The sequence below is a fragment of the Pseudophryne corroboree genome, chromosome 1 (assembly GCF_028390025.1).
Source record: "Pseudophryne corroboree isolate aPseCor3 chromosome 1, aPseCor3.hap2, whole genome shotgun sequence".
NCBI classification, from domain to species: Eukaryota; Metazoa; Chordata; class Amphibia; order Anura; family Myobatrachidae; genus Pseudophryne; species Pseudophryne corroboree.
The window spans coordinates 233,765,689-233,784,202 of NC_086444.1; the positions used below are offsets into that span (position 1 = coordinate 233,765,689).

Consider the following 18,514-nt stretch of genomic DNA (forward strand, 5'->3'; position numbering starts at 1 on the left):
ACCCAAAATTTCACGGCAAGGCCTGACATCAGTGACAACCCACTGGAAGGTGTAGATTTTACTTTCTACACTGACGGTGGTTGTCACAGACAGACGGACTCGGGAGACTTGTTTACTGGATAAGCAGTCGTAGATGACAAAGGTACCATAGAAGCGGAACCCCTGGGCCCACCTCACTCAGCACAAGTTGCTGAACTGGTCGCCCTAACCAGAGCGTGTGAATTGGCTAAAGGTAAATCAGCCAATATCTACACGGATTCTAGGTACGCCTTTGTAGTAGTTCATGATTTCGGGGCCCTATGGCGCCTTAGAAATTTCATGACGGCAGCTGGCACACCCGTGGCACATGCAACCCACATCAAAAGACTTTTAGCAGCAATACAGGAACCTGACAGAGTGGCTGTTATCAAGTGTAAAGCCCACACGTACAGCCAAGACCCAGTGTCACTTGGTAACAGCCGAGCAGACGAAGCTGCTAAATCAGCAGCCAGTACCCCCATGCAGACAGACACCACACAACTGATGGTATTTAATACTGTAAGCACACAGAAATTGTGTGAAATGCAAAATTTGTGTTCACCACAAGAAAAGGCAGTTTGGAGGTCAAAAGGATATGGCCAGGAGTCCTCAGGACTCTGGACAGATGGACAGGGTAAGCCAGTGGCACCCAGAGCATATCTTCCAAGTCTAGCAGAAGCGGCACATGGGCTGACTCATCTAGGCAAAGAAGGAATGTGTAAGTTGGTAAGAGCTTATTGGTGCGCGCCAGGATTTTCTTCCCATGCGGGTAAAAGAGCGATGACATGTCTCACCTGCTTGAGGAAGAATATCGGAAAGACAATACCAACAGAACCATCCCATATCCCTCCTACAGATGGTCCTTTCCAGGTAATACAAATTGATTTCATACAATTACCACCTTGTAGAAATTTAAAGTATGTATTGGTTTGTATTGATGTATTTTCAAATTGGGTAGAAGAACACATCGTTAAAAGGCACCTTGTAGATAGGACAGAGCATGCGGCCTCTGATTTGATTCATGAATCCACCGGGATTCAATTCCTTCTTGCGGTAGATATCACCCGTACCGCCAGAGGAGTTATAAATTATAGGTATATTAATGCGCTAGCAAACCTGATAGACAATATCACCGAGATGTATAATGACACCTTCAGATATACTGGGAGAGGGCTGCAAGCCTACAAAACAGAGCTGGTCCAGCATAGAATAGTTCTCAATTACCTCACAGCGGTAACAGGCGGGTATTGTGTCACCCTAGCAACTCAGTATGGCGTGAAATGTTGTACATATATCACTAACAGCACTGAGGACCCAACCGAGGTTATAGATCGAAAAATGGATGATATATTGCAATTAAAGTGGGAGTTTCGAAGGAGGCACAATCATACACTCGCTGCTGTGGGTAATGAATTGACTGGCTGGGTGTCATGGTTGAACCCACGAAATTGGTTTTCAGGTTTAGGAGAATGGGCTCAGGGCGTCATCATGGACGTAGGGAAATTCCTTTTGTGTATCCTGGGAGTTATCATATTGATTGGTCTGGTATTCAGATGTGTTCGGAGTTTAATGAATTGCAAGCGTAGTACCAAGGTGATGAGTCTGAGGAGTGAGGGCATTGTAACAACAACTAATTTAATTTATGACCCGGCAATCGAGACAATGTTGTGATAAAATGTGATTCCACGGTCCGTTTCTTTCACCCGTTTCTCCTTTGCTTTTCTCCGAGGTACCAAGAGATCCGCCTGGAAGAAGAATTTGATGACCGTTTATACAAGACCACTGATGAACTGTGTCACAGACACCTAACGAGCTTTTAGAGACTGTAATTCTTTTTTTTCTGGACACTTGAAGAAGCTTTCTGTTTGCCAATAAACCTACGATCCGGACAAGACATCAGACAAGACATCGACAAGATCCCAATCAGCGACTGCATACTAAATCTCACATAATCATATGACTGCATTTATAACGCTTGTTTCTTATCTTCATCTCTACAACCCCCAGGTAGTACCCCACATAGTCGACAGGTGATTTTCACATAGTAGCATTCACATATTCTCCCCCTTCATGTATCATCAACTAATGTGCACCCCATTTGTTGTAACCAAAAGCCGGAAAGAGCTCGGTAGAGTTTGACAGCCCATCCACAGACCCTTAATACGGGATAAGAAGGATTCAAATGTATACTTCGCAATACCTCGAAGCTTGATTTAGAACACGTACGGCACGATGATACATGACCCCTCAGACATGGATTTCATACACACATGCTTTCACTATCTCACTAGGTCATATCTTTCCCACCTTCTCCTCTCCTCCCTCTACCCAATCATAAAAAGGTATTCCATGATGACATATATTTTTCTGTTTGAATTGTTTAGAAAGTGGCAGTTATTGGTGACTGCCAAAGGGTGGACTGTCAAAGTCGAAAAATATCATGCTTCACATTGCCATATACTAACCCCATGCACATGCCCGCTGCGCGTGCACTCAGTCCGCCGTACGTGCACACATCCGCAAGTTGCGTAATATCGCTCCAGCGATAGTGCGCATAATGTGGGTATTTACGGCGGAGTTTGTGAGCCTGTAGCTGGCGACTCGTTTATAGCATAGTTAACCCATATAGCGTGTTTTGTAGATAGTATTCCCCTTAATAATATCTGCAAGTATGTTTAGTGTAAATGGTTCGGGGACTTGGGAATTCCTCTTTGCATGATATGAAGGGTCAGGCAAAGGTTGAACGGTGGTGTCTAGTACCTAACTGAAGAGTATTTTATTAGAAACATTCCGGTGTTGGTTAGGAAGAGATTAATCGCTCCTGCGTATAGTTATGTCTATAAGAAGTTTATGGACATTTACTGTATTTGCAGTTCATTATCCATGCGGCGGGAATCCTGTGGATACCTCCCACCTGAGCAGTTTGAAATAGTCACAGCCCACCTGTTCAAATCCACATATGACCTTTTGTTATAATGCAGAGACACATTCCTGTGTCCAATGAACAATGAGATTGTAGGGCCCATTGTAGTGTACTGTATGTTGTGTATATAAAGGCCACTGTCCCCTGACCGGCCAGTACTCTCTCTCATCAACATTTATCTGTCGGATAATTGGAGGACTGGATACGGTTGCGCTAGCGAGTGTTCCCCCGTATGGTATGTTCTCTGTGGCCACTTTGTTACCCGTTTAATGTAAGCCATTCATTCTTATTCTATGTATTTGTGTTTGCGTTCGTTCGCTATTGTGTATATTTCTGTTTAGTTATTCTGTTTAGTTATTTATGTTAGGTCTGTAGTGTATAAGCTGTAAACTGTTTTCTTTTCCCTTTTACATACTAAAATCATCTAGTAAAGTGTTGGAACCTTAACAAGTGTTTGTGTGTTTCACCATTTATTACGAAGGGTTTCTGAGCATCTCAATCGCTCAAACAGCTGGCTTAAATACTAAGGTTAATCAGTGTTACATCATTACAGTATAACGGTATTAAGGTTTACAGTGTAAGCATATTCTGTTTAAGGTTTAAAAAGGTTATTGTCTGTGTGTACGCTCGCGGTGTGTATTCCGTACACCCAGCGTAGCGTGTGTACGTAACTTGCGTACCACGTGCGAGGTCTTTGTATGCAAATAGCGTACAAAGTGCGTAGCACGTGCACGAGGTTTAGCGGCCATTACGGCTTCACGGTATTAGTAAATAGCTCGTGTTAAAGGATAAATATTTAGCTTTCTCTAACGTCCTAGTGGATGCTGGGAACTCCGAAAGGACCATGGGGAATAGCGGCTCCGCAGGAGACTGGACACAACTAAAGAAAGCTTTAGGTCACCTGGTGTGCACTGGCTCCTCCCACCATGACCCTCCTCCAAGCCTCAGTTAGATCTTTGTGCCCGGCCGAGCTGGATGCACACTAGGGGCTCTCCTGAGCTTCTAGAAAGAAAGTATATGTTAGGTTTTTTATTTTACAGTGAGACCTGCTGGCAACAGGCTCACTGCAACGAGGGACTAAGGGGAGAAGAAGCGAACCTACCTGCTTGCAGCTAGCTTGGGCTTCTTAGGCTACTGGACACCATTAGCTCCAGAGGGATCGACCGCATGGAACTGCCCTTGGTGTTCGTTCCTGGAGCCGCGCCGCCGTCCCCCTTACAGAGCCAGAAGCATGAAGATGGTCCGGAAAATCGGCGGCAGAAGACTTCAGTCTTCACCAAGGTAGCGCACAGCACTGCAGCTGTGCGCCATTGCTCCTCATACACACTTCACACTCTGGTCACTGAGGGTGCAGGGCGCTGGGGGGGTGCGCCCTGAGGGCAATATAAACACCTTGGCTGGCAAAATAATCACAATATATAGTCCCAGAGGCTATATATGTGATAAATACCCCTGCCAGAATCCATAAAAAAGCGGGAGAAAAGTCCGCGAAAAAGGGGCGGAGCTATCTCCCTCAGCACACTGGCGCCATTTTCTCTTCACAGTGCAGCTGTAAGAAAGCTCCCCAGGGTCTCCCCTGTAGTGTTCAGGCGCAAAGGGTTAAAAAGAGAGGGGGGGCACTAAATTTAGGCGCAATATTGTATATACAAGCAGCTATTGGGGAAAATTCACTCAGTTATAGTGTTAATCCCTGCATTATATAGCGCTCTGGTGTGTGCTGGCATACTCTCTCTCTGTCTCCCCAAAGGGCTTTGTGGGGTCCTGTCCTCAGTCAGAGCATTCCCTGTGTGTGTGCGGTGTGTCGGTACGGCTGTGCCGACATGTTTGATGAGGAGGCTTATGTGGTGACGGAGCAGATGCCGATAAATGTGATGTCGCCCCCTGTGGGGCCGACACCAGAGTGGAGAAGGTATTAACCGACAGTGTCAACTGACAGCTGTGGGACAGACGGCTTCTCAGCCCGCGCCTGCCCAGGCGTCTCAAAGGCCATCAGGGGCTCAAAAACGCCCGCTCCCTCAGATGGCAGACACAGATGTCGACACGGAGTCTGACTCCAGTGTCGACAAGGTTGAGACATATACACAATCCACTAGGAACATCCGTGACTTGATCCCGGCAATAAAAAATGTGTTACACATTTCTGACATTAACCCAAGTACCTCTAAAAATGGGTTTTATGTTTGGGGAGAAAAAGCAGGCAGTGTTTTGTTCCCCCATCAGATGATTGAATAAAGTGTGTGAAAAAGCGTGGGTTCCCCCGATAAGAAACTGGTAATTTCTAAAAAGTTACTGATGGCGTACCCTTTCCCGCCAGAGGATGAGTTACGCTGGGAGATATCCCCTAGGGTGGATAAGGCGCTCACACGGTTGTCAAAAGGTGGCACTGCCGTCTTAGGATACGCCCACTTTGAAGGTACCTGTTGATAAAAAGCAGGAGGCTATCCTGAAGTCTGTATTTACACACTCAGGTACTAGACTGAGACCTGCAGATCGTGCTGCTGCAGCGTGGTCAGTGACCCTGTCAAACATACTAGTTTGCTAACATAAGAACATATTAAAGACGTCGTCTTATATATGAGGGATGCACAGAGGGATATTTTGCCGTCTGGCATCCAAAATTAATGTAATGTCCATTCTGTCAGGAGGGTATTAGAGACCTGTCACTGGACAGGTGATGCTGACTTTAAAAGGCGCATAGAGATTCTGCCTTATAAGGGTGAGGAATTATTTGGGGATGGTCTCTGGGACCTCGTATCCACAGCAACAGCTGGGAAGAAATTTTTTTACCTCAGGTTTCCTCACAGACTAAGAAAGCACTGTATTATCAGATACAGTCCTTTCGGCTTCAGAAAAGCAAGCGGGTCAAAGGCGCTTCCTTTCTGCACAGAGACACGGGAAGAGGGAAAAAGCTGCACCAGTCAGCCAGTTCCCAGAATCAAAATTCTTCTCCCGCTTCTTCTGAGTCCACCGCATGACGCGGGGGCTCCACAGGCGTAGCCAGGTACGGTGAGGTGCCGCCTCAAAAATTTCAGCGATCAGTGGGCTCGCTCACAGGTGGATCCCTGTTTCCTTCAAGTAGTATTTCAGGGGTATAAGCTGGAATTCGAGATGTCTTCCCCCCGCCGTTTCCTCAAATCTGCCTTGCCGACAACTCCCTCAGGCAGGGAGGCTGTGCTAGAGGCAATTCACAAGCTGTATTCCCAGCAGGTGATAGTCAAGGTGCCCCTACTTCAACAAGGACGGGGTTACTATTCCACACTGTTTGGGGTACCGAAACCGCACGGTTCGGTGTGACCCATTTTATATTTAAAATCCTTGAACACATACATAAAAAAATTCAAGTTCAAGATGGAATCGCTCAGGGTGGTTATTGCAAGCCTGGACGATGGATTACATGGTATCCCTGGACATCAAGGATGCTTACCTGCATGTCCCCATTTACCATCCTCACCAGGAGTACCTCAGATTTGTGGTACAGGATTGCCATTACCAAGTCCAGACACTGCCGTTTGGACTGTACATGGCACAGAGGGTGTTTACCAAGGTAATGGCCGAAATGATGATACTCCTTCGAAAAAAGGGAGTTTTAATTATCCCGTACTTGGACAATCTCCTTATAAAGGCGAGGTCCAAGGAGCAGTTGATAGTCGGGGTAGCACTATCTCAGAAAGTGCTACAACAGCACGGTTGGATTCTAAACAGTCCAAAGTCACAGCTGGTTCCTACGACACTACTGTTCCTGGGGATGGTTCTGGACACAGACCAGAAAAAAGTGTTTCTCCCAGAGGAGAAAGCCAAGGAGCTGTCTTCTCTAGTCAGAGACCTCCTGAAGCCGAAACAGGTATCGGTGCATCATTGCACGCGAGTCCTGGGAAAAATGGTAGCTTCCTACAAAGCAATCCCATTCGGCAGGTTCCATGCAAGAACTTTTCAGTGGGACCTGTTGGACAAGTGGTCCGGATCGCATCTTCAGATGCATCGGCTGATAACCCTGTCTCCAAGGACCAGGGTATCTCTACTGTGGTGGCTGCAGAGTGCCCATCTTCAAGAGGGCCGCAGGTTCGGCATACAGGACTGGGTCCTGGTGACCATGGATGCCAGCCTTTGAGGCTGGGGGGCAGTCACACAGGGAAGAAACTTCCAGGGACTTTGGTCAAGTCAGGAGACTTCCCTACACATAAATATTCTGGAACTGAGGGCCATTTACAATGCCCTGAGTCAGGCAAGGCCTCTGCTTCAAAACCAGCCGGTACTGATCCAATCAGACAACATCACGGCAGTCGCCCATGTAAACCGACAGGGCGGCACAAGAAGCAGAATGGCGATGGCAGAAGCCACAAGGATTCTCCTATGGGCGAAAAATCACGTGTTAGCACCGTCAGCAGTGTTCATTCCGGGAGTGGATAACTGGGAAGCAGACTTCCTCAGCAGACACGATCTACACCCGGGAGAGTGGGGACTTCACCCAGAAGTCTTCCAACTGATGGTAAACCGTTGGGAAAGGCCACAGGTGGACATGATGGCGTCCCGCTTAAACAAAAAAAACTAGAGAAATATTGCGCCAGGTCAAGAGACCCTCAGGCAATAGCTGTGGACGCTCTAGTGACACCGTGGGTGTACCAGTCGGTTTATGTGTTCCCCCCTCTGCCTCTTATACCAAAGGTACTGAGAATAATAAGAAGGCGAGGAGTAAGAACGATACTCGTGGTTCCGGATTGGCCAAGAAGAGCTTGGTACCCAGAACTTCAAGAAATGATATCAGAGGACCCATGGCCTCTACCGCTCAGACAGGATCTGCTACAGCAGGGGCCCTGTCTGTTCCAAGACTTACCGCGACTGCGTTTGACGGCATGGCGGTTGAACACCAGATCCTAAAGGAAAAGGGCATTCCGGAGGAAGTCATTCCTACGCTGATTAAAGCTAGGAAAGAAGTAACCGCAAACCATTATCACCGTATTTGGCGAAAATATGTTGCGTGGTGTGAGGCCAGGAAGGCCCCAACGGAGGAATTTCAGCTGGGTCGATTTCTGCACTTCCTGCAGTCAGGAGTGACTATGGGCCTAAAATTGGGTTCCATTAAGGTCCAGATTTCGGCTCTGTCGATTTTCTTTCAGAAAGAACTGGCTTCACTGCCTGAAGTTCAGACTTTTGTAAAGGGAGTGCTGCATATTCAGCCCCCTTTTGTGCCTCCAGTGGCACCTTGGGATCTCAACGTGGTGTTGAGTTTCTTAAAATCACATTGGTTTGAACCACTTAAAACCGTGGATCTAAAATATCTCACGTGGAAAGTGGTCATGTTATTGGCCTTGGCTTCGGCCAGGCGTGTGTCAGAATTGGCGGCTTTGTCATGTAAAAGCCCTTATCTGATTTTCCATATGGATAGGGCGGAATTGAGGGCTCGTCCCCAGTTTCTCCCTAAGGTGGTATCAGCGTTTCACTTGAACCAACCTATTGTAGTGCCTGCGGCTACTAGGGACTTGGAGGATTCCAAGTTTCTGGACGTAGTCAGGGCCCTGAAAATTTATGTTTCCAGGACGGCTGGAGTCAGGAAAACTGACTCGCTATTTATCCTGTATGCACCCAACAAACTGGGTGCTCCTGCTTCTAAGCAGACTATTGCTCGCTGGATTTGTAGCACAATTCAGCTGGCGCATTCTGCGGCTGGACTGCCGCATCCTAAATCAGTAAAAGCCCATTCCACAAGGAAGGTGGGCTCATCTTGGGCGGCTGCCCGAGGGGTCTCAGCTTTACAACTTTGCCGAGCTGCTACTTGGTCAGGGGCAAACACGTTTGCTAAATTCTACAAATTTGATACCCTGGCTGAGGAGGACCTTGAGTTCTCTCATTCGGTGCTGCAGAGTCATCCGCACTCTCCCGCCCGTTTGGGAGCTTTGGTATAATCCCCATGGTCCTTTCGGAGTTCCCAGCATCCACTAGGACGTTAGAGAAAATAAGATTTTACTCACCGGTAAATCTATTTCTCGTAGTCCGTAGTGGATGCTGGGCGCCCATCCCAAGTGCGGATTGTCTGCAATACTTGTACATAGTTATTGTTAACAAAAGGGTTATTGTTGAGCCATCTGTTGAGAGGCTCAGTGTTTTCATACTGTTAACTGGGTATAGTATCACGAGTTATACGGTGTGATTGGTGTGGCTGGTATGAGTCTTACCCGGGATTCAAAATCCTTCCTTATTGTGTCAGCTCTTCCGGGCACAGTATCCTAACTGAGGCTTGGAGGAGGGTCATGGTGGGAGGAGCCAGTGCACATCAGGTGACCTAAAGCTTTCTTTAGTTGTGCCCAGTCTCCTGCAGAGCCGCTATTCCCCATGGTCCTTTCGGAGTTCCCAGCATCCACTACGGACTACGAGAAATAGATTTACCGGTGAGTAAAATCTTATTTTATCACATTTTATGTCTTAATGTGTATATATTGCACTGGATAGTTATTGTGTGTTTTCACATATTTACAGGGAGCAACCTCTGATTCCGTGCCCACCCGGCACCTGGTGATGGGGAGAGCAGCCTGTGGATTTGCGTGTCATAGCGGCTGTGCCTGGCTGACCGGCATGCGCCGGGTAGCCATGGCAACGGTGACGCAGTGGGCGGAAGTGACGCGGCGGCTCGGGACCCGGAAGCGGGATGACGTGGAGGAGACGCGGCAGCGGGTGTGGTCCAGGGGGTATTTAGTGGGGTAAGTGTTTTATGTTTGTTTGTGTATGCTTGTATTTGGCCTGAGGAAAGGGCTAATGCCCAGAAACAGCTGTAGTCTTTGAATACAATTTTACCGCAATTACCTGTCTCCAGTGCCGTTCATCTTTTGGAGCTGCATGTTACTTTTGGATCTGGCACGGAGCACGTTGTCACAAAGAGTTTGGGAGTGCCGACTATCTTGCAAGGATATCGTAGTGTTCTTGGAACACCTGTTGTATGGCACCATTTGCTGCATTTTCATTGGACCTCAAAGTTTAAATACTCTGCTTATAGTGTGTGGGAGAGATAACTTTCATAAACACATAGGTGCAAGGCAAGCATCATGTCTTCACAACCCGACATCCCAGGGTGTCATGTCATGAGCACCATGGCCCCGGGTGAGACTTTTGGTTTCACACAGGAGCAGATTGACAGAATTCTGTCTAAAGAAAGTATACCGGTCACAGATTCAGTCATGAGAGCGGAAGACTGTCTTTTTCAGTTGATGAAATACAAACGCCGTGAAATAGATTTTTTATTACATGGAATATCATTAACAGAGTACTACAAGGAACACAAGATCCCACGTGGGTTCCGTGTTCGGAATGTGCCCACGATTGGGCGACATAACCCTGACTTTGTAAGAAAATGGATAGGTATACTGAACCGGTGTGCCTTTGATCTCATGGTTCTCGTAATTGAGGAAGCCAATAGAGAACTGGAAGTCACTAGACAGAAGATCACTACCTTTGAAAAAGATAACTTAAAGGTCCTTCAACAGGATGAATCACAGGATTGGATGGGTAAATTAAAAATCCAATGCGATCAATACCGTCGTGATCTATTAAAATTTAAGCGAAATAAAAAAATCACGGTAGATCAAGATTATGAGGACAATAAGGTGCATCGGTGGTTGGCAGGCATGGATACTCAAGACAGACCTAGGCCGCAACAAAGACGTCGCCCGTGGCAAAAGCAGAAACAGGGCAACAAAAATACAAAGTCAAGTAGTGATAGTGACTTTATTGTTTCTGACACAGATGACACGTCTGGAAGTGCCCCTTTGGGACGGGGTCCACAACATGGCCAGGCACAAGCCGACGCACTGCCACCCGCCGGGGTGGCCAGAACAAAAGGGGTCAGAAGGGCGGCCCAAGGGAAGACTTACAACTAGTCTTCAATTTGTCAAAAAGAGTATTTACATCACATGAAATTGGTGTCCTGAGTAAAGGACTCAGTTTTGTGCCTACCAACTTACACGATTCTTTTGCCTGGTCCAGGGATCTTCACAAGTTCACCAGGAAACTCCGATTAAAGGAGTTCTTTCAAAATACACCACAGGAACATAGCACTGTCTCCATCTTTGATCCTTTTCTACAGAAAAAGTCCAGGTCGGATTTTGATCCGGTTTCATTGAATCCGTCTATTAAGACTTTTGGCAGATTAATGGACGAGTCCATTAATAAATATGTGGCAGCTCCTGCTAAAATTAAGAGGAACCTATCGGCTGAGGAGAGAAATGCGCTCACCAAACTGCGATCTTATAGTGACATAGTCATTCGGCCCTCCGACAAGGGCGGGGCCATTGTCATTTTATATATTGAGTATTACCGACAAGAGGCTCTGTCACAACTGGGGGAGGAAGGGGTGTATTGTAAACTATGGGGCAATCCTGTTGTAGAATATCAGCAGGAACTTTTCTCCATTCTAGGCAAAGCCAAGGAAGATGGACACTTACCAACTAAGGTTCATAAGGCCTTATGTGTTACCCATCCCAAAAGCCCATTGTTATATACAATACCTAAGCTCCATAAAAATCAAACTAGCCCCCCGGGGAGACCGATAATCTCGGCAAGAGATTCATTATATCAGCCAGTGTCACAACTCCTAGATAGTATCCTCCAGCCACTGTTGCCGGCACAGAGAACTTTCCTTAAGGACACTAATTCTTTCATCCGTAAATTGCATGAAGTACGGAATGTGGCCCCAGGCACCTTAATGTGCTGTCTTGACGTTTGCAGCCTCTATACATCCATCCCCCACCAGGATGGGATGCGAGCTATGCGGAGTTTTCTTGAGAAACATTTGGCTACGACTGTATTTAATCATGAGTTGTTTTTGACCTTACTGGAGCTCACCTTGTACAGGAATTATTTCCTGTTTGACAGTGAGTTCTATCTACAGCTACGAGGGTGCGCAATGGGATCATCGGTCGCACCCTCGTATGCTAATGTATTTATGTTCTCAGAAGAGCATAAAATGTTCTTTCTGGACCAGGGGGTGGCCGATAATATCTTAATGTATACTAGGTACATCGATGATGTGTTCCTTCTGTGGAGCGGAGGAAGGGATGCTTTCGTGGATTTGATGGCAGAAATCAACGCCTTGCCTTCACCCATCAAATTTACCTTTATTTGTGATGAGAAGGAAGTTACGTTCCTGGATGTTACAATTATGGTAAATGATGGTGTGATTTCCACGGAAATCTTTTCTAAGCCCACGGACCGGAATACGCTATTGATGGCATCCAGTGATCACCCTGAATCCCTTAAGAGGGGACTTCCCCTGTCACAAATGATGCGGGTGGCACGCATCACGAGTGACAGGGAAAAAGTTCCTGGGTTGCTAGATAATATGATTCTAAAATTTCTTGCTAGGGGATATGACTGGTCTTTATTACAGACACAGAAAAATAGGGTACTCCAAATGTCCAGGAGTGAGCTTTTACATCCTACACGGAAAGAAAGTAGAAACATTCTTCCGTGGCCTTGTGATTTCTCAACTGCCAGCCCTATTGTTCGCAGGGCTTCACAAGCCCTTTGGCCAATAGTGGCATCAGACCCAGATTTGACATCTTTTAGAGGGTTGAAACCAATCGCAGCCTTTAGGAGAGGCGCCAACCTCCGTGACCTTGTTGTAAAAACAGACATCTCAGGGATGAAGGGGTTGGATGATGTTATCATCCATAAAAAAAACCCTGGGTGGTACCGTTGTCCTAAATGTGCTACGTGTAAACACGATTGCCTGGAAAAACTTCAAGCATCCGAATCGTAACGTGACATTTACTATCAGACAGGTGATTACATGTAGCACATCTTATGTCGTCTATGCCATAGTCTGCCCGTGTGGGTTGTTCTACATATGGCAGACTACACGGAAATTCAGTGAAAGGATGGCGGCTCACCGTTCCGCCATAAAATTGACGTTGGAGGGCAAACTGGTGGACCAGCCGGTAGCCCGGCATTTTCAATTAGCTCATCACACTATTAATTCTTTTAAATACTTTGGTATAGAGCATGTACCACCGACATTGAGAGGTGGAGATAGGGCTAAAATCTTGTTGGAAAAGGAGACCTGGTGGATTATGAGACTGGACACCCTCTGGCCCCGGGGTCTCAATGACAAGGTCAACTGGAATGTATTTGTTTAGAATCCTAGGATTATAGTTTATTATAATTCTATATTTTTACAATTGCATTGTGTATTTACAATTCCACAAATATATTTTGTCCTAGATGTTTCATAAGTTAAATAATGGGCCCTTTATTAGAAGTTTAGCATAATTAATTGCAGTTTTTAATTGCAATTTGGGGTGCTTACATTTAGGGATAGTGATCTATGGTGTAGAGTAGACTTATGCTGCTTTGATCAATGTGATTTATTATTGATTTGCATATGCAAGAAAGTTGTGTCTAATTTTATGTCTTAATGTGTATATATTGCACTGGATAGTTATTGTGTGTTTTCACATATTTACAGGGAGCAACCTCTGATTCCGTACCCACCCGGCACCTGGTGATGGAGAGAGCGGCCTGTGGATTTGTGTGTCATAGCGGCTGTGCCTGGCTGACCGGCATGCGCCGGGTAGCCATGGCAACGGTGACGCAGTGGGCGGAAGTGACGCGGCGGCTCGGGACCCGGAAGCGGGATGACGTGGAGGAGACGCGGCAGCGGGTGTGCTCCAGGGGGTATTTAGTGGGGTAAGTGTTTTATGTTTGTTTGTGTATGCTTGTATTTGGCCTGAGGAAAGGGCTAATGCCCAGAAACAGCTGTATCTTTGAATTCAATTTTACCGCAATTACCTGTCTCCAGTGCCGTTCATCTTTTGGAGCCGCATGTTACTTTTGGATCTGGCACAGAGCACGTTGTCGCAAAGAGTTTGGGAGTGCCGACTGTCTTGCAAGGATATATATACCATATTAGATAAATACATATTTATTTTACTCTGACATCTGTTTGGATAGCACAAAATTTGGCTCGGTAAAACTTTTAAACATTTTGAACGAGAACAATATCACAAAATACCATTTATAAAAAGAATAAAATATTATGGTATATCCATCCCGGTAATTTTACTGCCGCTAATAGATTCGCTGTTATCCCCGATGCCAGCATACTGATCCCCCCATGCTGGCACTTATTGGGGATTATGTACATGCTCAGCATAATCTCCAATAAACAGCCCTTCAGCCGCGATAACACATGGGTTCAGGAACTTATCCCGGATCCCATACCGCCCGCAAATGAATTATTTTTTCGTCCGGAAAAAAACCCCACCTGGCTTTAATTAGATCCCATTGGGGTAAAATTGCAACAAAAATTACTTCTTTTTTTTTTCGGCTGAAAAATTAACGGGACTAATAGGATTCCCCTATTAATATTTATTAAAACATACATATAGATTACATTTCATTATCAAGGTCTGTATAAAACACACAGATGGGCATTTTAACTCATTAAGGGGTCTATTTACTAAGCCTTGCTTGGATGGAGATAGAGTACCAGCCAATCAGCTCCTGTCATTTTTCAAACAGTCTATAACATGGCAGTTAGGAGCTGATTGGCTGGTACTTTAGCTACGTCCACTTTAGCTCCATCCAAGGCTTAGTAAATAGACCCATAAGGGAGTTATTTATCAAAGCAATTGGAATAGATAAAGTGGAGAGAGATATAGCACTAACCTATTAGCTTTTAACTCTCATTTTACAGGCTGTGTTTGAAAAATGACAGAAGCTAATTGGTTGGTAGTTTTATCTCTATCCACTTTATCTATCCCATGGTTTGATAAATCCCCCCTCCCCTAATAGATTGGCAAAGGTAAAAAAATATAACTGTAAATATATATATTAATGTGGCAATATATATATATTTATGTTTTATATTGTAACAGTGTCTTCTACAGAAATACCAGCTTTGGGTGGCCACCATGAACTAAATCATAAGTACTGTAAGTTACTTTTCAAATTTCAACATCACCTATCACATTCAATGTATCTGTACAACTTTTCTCTGTTTCTGTGTCGGACAAATGTTATTCTTCTAACTGCATTACTAGTATTCCTTTCTTATTGTCCTCCAGACTTCACATAATATCTTTTCTAATTCATTGATCAGAGGAGCTCTGATCAATGGCTGTACATATCCTATTATTCCTGTAAACATTTTGTTCCCATCTACGCTTGCAGCAGTGTTCATATCTCCTACAACACCCAACTCTTTACTAGTCAATGTCCCCCCCCAGATTGGAAGAGGTGGCAGAAGACACCAGGTCAAGCTTGAAGACTCCAGGACATCTAAGCCATGACGGCTGGGGTTCTTTGCCAAAAAGACAGTATTGTTCTCTTTGTTATTCAGGTGAAGTTCACGGAGTAGTCAGCTATTGCTGAGAGGCAAAAGGGGATCCGATGCTTGGCAAGTTGAGGAGCGGCTCTGATACTGGAGGGAAGGGGCGACACAGAAGTTACCCCTTTGCGCCTGCCAAAATTGGCAGAGCAGGTAAGATCCCAGTGGGACACACTTTATTCATAACCCTCTGGCGTTAGGCCTGTGGGCAGGCTAAGGTAGTGATGGCCATCAACCGCTCCATTGGTAGAAAACCATCTATGGGGTCGATCCTATTACCCGTGAAGAGTGTGATGTGCCGTTGCCACAGTGTTTAAATGCCAGCAACGGCACCCGATCTTGCACCCTTCGCAGGCTGGTTTTGTGCTGAATTCACACCAAAAAGCTATGAACTCCATGGGTGGGTAAAAGGATCGACCCCTGTGGCTGAGTACTTGGTATGTACAGACCATGGCCATTGGACTGCCGCTAATGTTTCCTCAACATTGGGTGCCACCACTGAATGTTTGGCATCAATGGAAAAACGTTTTCTCTGACGTCCTAGTGGATGCTGGGTACTCCGTAAGGACCATGGGGTATAGACGGGCTCCGCAGGAGACTGGGCACTCTTAAAAGAAAGATTAGGTACTATATCTGGTGTGCACTGGCTCCTCCCTCTATGCCCCTCCTCCAGACCTCAGTTAGTATCTGTGCCCGGCCAGAGCTGGGTGCACACTAGGGGCTCTCCTGAGCTTCCTAGAAAAGAAAGTATTTGTTAGGTTTTTTTATTTTCAGTGAGATCTGCAGGCAACAGACTCACTGCTACGTGGGACTGAGGGGAGAGAAGCGAACCTACCTGCTTGCAGCTAGCTTGGGCTTCTAAGGCTACTGGACACCATTAGCTCCAGAGGGATCGAACACAGGCCCAGTCCTCAGGTCGTCCGGTACCGAAGCCGCGCCGCCGTCCCCCTTGCAGAGCCAGAAGAACGAAGAGAAGTTGAAAATCGGCGGCTGAAGACTCCGGTCTTCATTAAGGTAGCGCACAGCACTGCAGCTGTGCGCCATTGCTCCCTTAGCACACCACACACTCCGGTCACTGATGGGTGCAGGGCGCTGGGGGGGGGGCGCCCTGGGCAGCAATTAGATTACCTTACTTGGCGAAAAGCACATAATACAGTCTGATAAACTGTATATGTGCATTAACCCCCACCATTAAAGTACATAAATTGGACAGAAGCCCGCCGCTGAGGGGGTCGGGCTTTCTTCCTCAGCACACCGGCGCCATTTTCTCTTCACAGCTCAGCTGGAAGGAAGCTCCCCAGGCTCTCCCCTGCAGTATCCTGGTACACAAAGGGTAAAAAAGAGTGGGAGGGCACATAAATTTAGGCGCAAAACTGTGTATATAAGCTGCTATAGGGGAAAAATCACTCAGTATAGTGTACATCCCTGTATTATATAGCGCTGTGGTGTGTGCTGGCATACTCTCTCTCTGTCTCTCCAAAGGGCCTTTTGGGGGAACTGTCTTCAAATAGAGCATCCCCTGTGTGTGTGGTGTCGGTACGCGTGTGTCGACATGTCTGAGGTAAAAGGCTCCTCTAAGGAGGTGATAGAGCGGATAAGTGTGTGGGAGGGGGTCTCCGTCAACAACGCCGACACCTGTTTGGATATGTGTAAGTGCTGAGGTAAAATTATTGCACAAAAGGTTAGGGAACAGAAAGGAAATCTACCCTGGTCTGTCCCTATGTCACAGAGTCCTTCAGAGTCTCTCTATGCTCACTATCCAAAATAACAAAGTATCGACACGGAGTTTAACTCCACTGTCGACTACGATAATGCAAAGTTACAGCCAAGAGGGCTAAAAGATATTCAATATATGATTATTGGAATAAAAGATGATTTGCATATCACTGATGACTCATCTGTCCCTGACACGAGAGTACACATGTTAAGGGGAAGAATGCTGAGGTAAATTTCCCTCCTCTCATGAGGAAAAAGAGCGGGAATCTCCAGACAAGAGACGGCAGCTTCCCACGAGAGAATTCTCAGGCTGTATCCTTTCCCCACTAGGGCCAGGATGTGTTGAGAATCTTCCCCTTGGGTGTCCTGTTTGCACTAGCTATTCTCAGGGATCCTGCAGATAGTGTGCACATTCTAGTATACTACCCAGACCAGAGATTGTGTCGGAATGGGTTTATAGCGCTGTGGCAGCGTGGACAGGTACCTTATCAGCAGAGATTGAGACCCTAGTATGCATATAAATATTTTAAGATGCTGTCTTAAGTGATAGATATATAATTATAAAGCATGCCCAAAGGCACATGAGTATACTGGGTCCTAGAGACAAAAGCTATGTCGATTTCTGCTTGACGTGTCCTGTAGAATATACATTGGACAGATGATGTCGACTTAAGAGGCATATGGAAGGCTGAGGATTGTGTGGAGAAAGGTTCTCGGGCCTGGTCTCCACAGCTATAGCTGGTAATTCTGATATTTTGCCTTATATTCCTGCACAGCCTAGGAAAGCACGACATTATTAAATGCAGCTTTTCAAATAAAGAAACAAGAAAGTCTGAGGTGCGTCCCTTCTTGTCAGAGCCGGGGGCAGAGGAAAGAAGCTGTACAACACAGCTAGTCCCCAGGAACAGAAGTCCTCCCCGGCCTCTACAAAAATCCACCGCATGTCGCTGGGGCTCCACAGGCGGAGCTAGGCCCGGTGGGGACACGCCTTCGTAAGTTCAGCCACAAGTGGGTTCACTCCCTGTTAGATCCCTGGGCAATAGAAATTGTATCGCAGGGATACAGGCTGGACTGTGAGAAGATGCCCCCTCACGAGGACCCGGCGGGCTTCCCCCCAAGAGAGGGAGCCAGTGTTAACTCCAATTCGTAAATTGTATCTTCAACAGGTGGTGGTCAAGGGTCCCCTCCTTCAACAAGAGGGTGTTATTATTCGACCATGTTATAATCCCGAAACCAGACGGTTCGGTTAGACCCATATTGAATTAAAATCCCTGAACATATACCTGAAAAGGTTCAGGTTCAAGATGGAATAGCTAAGAGCGGTCATTGCAAGCCTGAAATGAATCGGGACATAAGGGATGCATACCTTCGTGTCCCCATTTATCCACCTCATCAGGCGTACCTCAGAATTGCGGTACGGGATTGTCATTACCAATTTCACCAAGGTAATGGCGGATATGATGGTGCTCCTGCGGAAGCAAGGTGTCAGTATTATCACATACTTGGATGATCTCCTCATAAAAGCGAGATCAAGAGAGCAGTTG

At 46.2% G+C, this 18,514-nt stretch overlaps 1 long non-coding RNA gene across 1 annotated transcript in view; it reads left to right on the forward strand.

The window, feature by feature from the left end:
- The first annotated feature begins 15,154 nt into the window (after window positions 1-15,154).
- LOC135062539 (uncharacterized) overlaps window positions 15,155-18,514 on the forward strand; it is a 72,559-nt gene continuing 69,199 nt past the window's right edge. The window contains exon 1 of the long non-coding RNA XR_010248892.1: window positions 15,155-15,407. This is a non-coding gene — a long non-coding RNA (uncharacterized LOC135062539). The remainder of the gene's footprint in view (window positions 15,408-18,514) is intronic.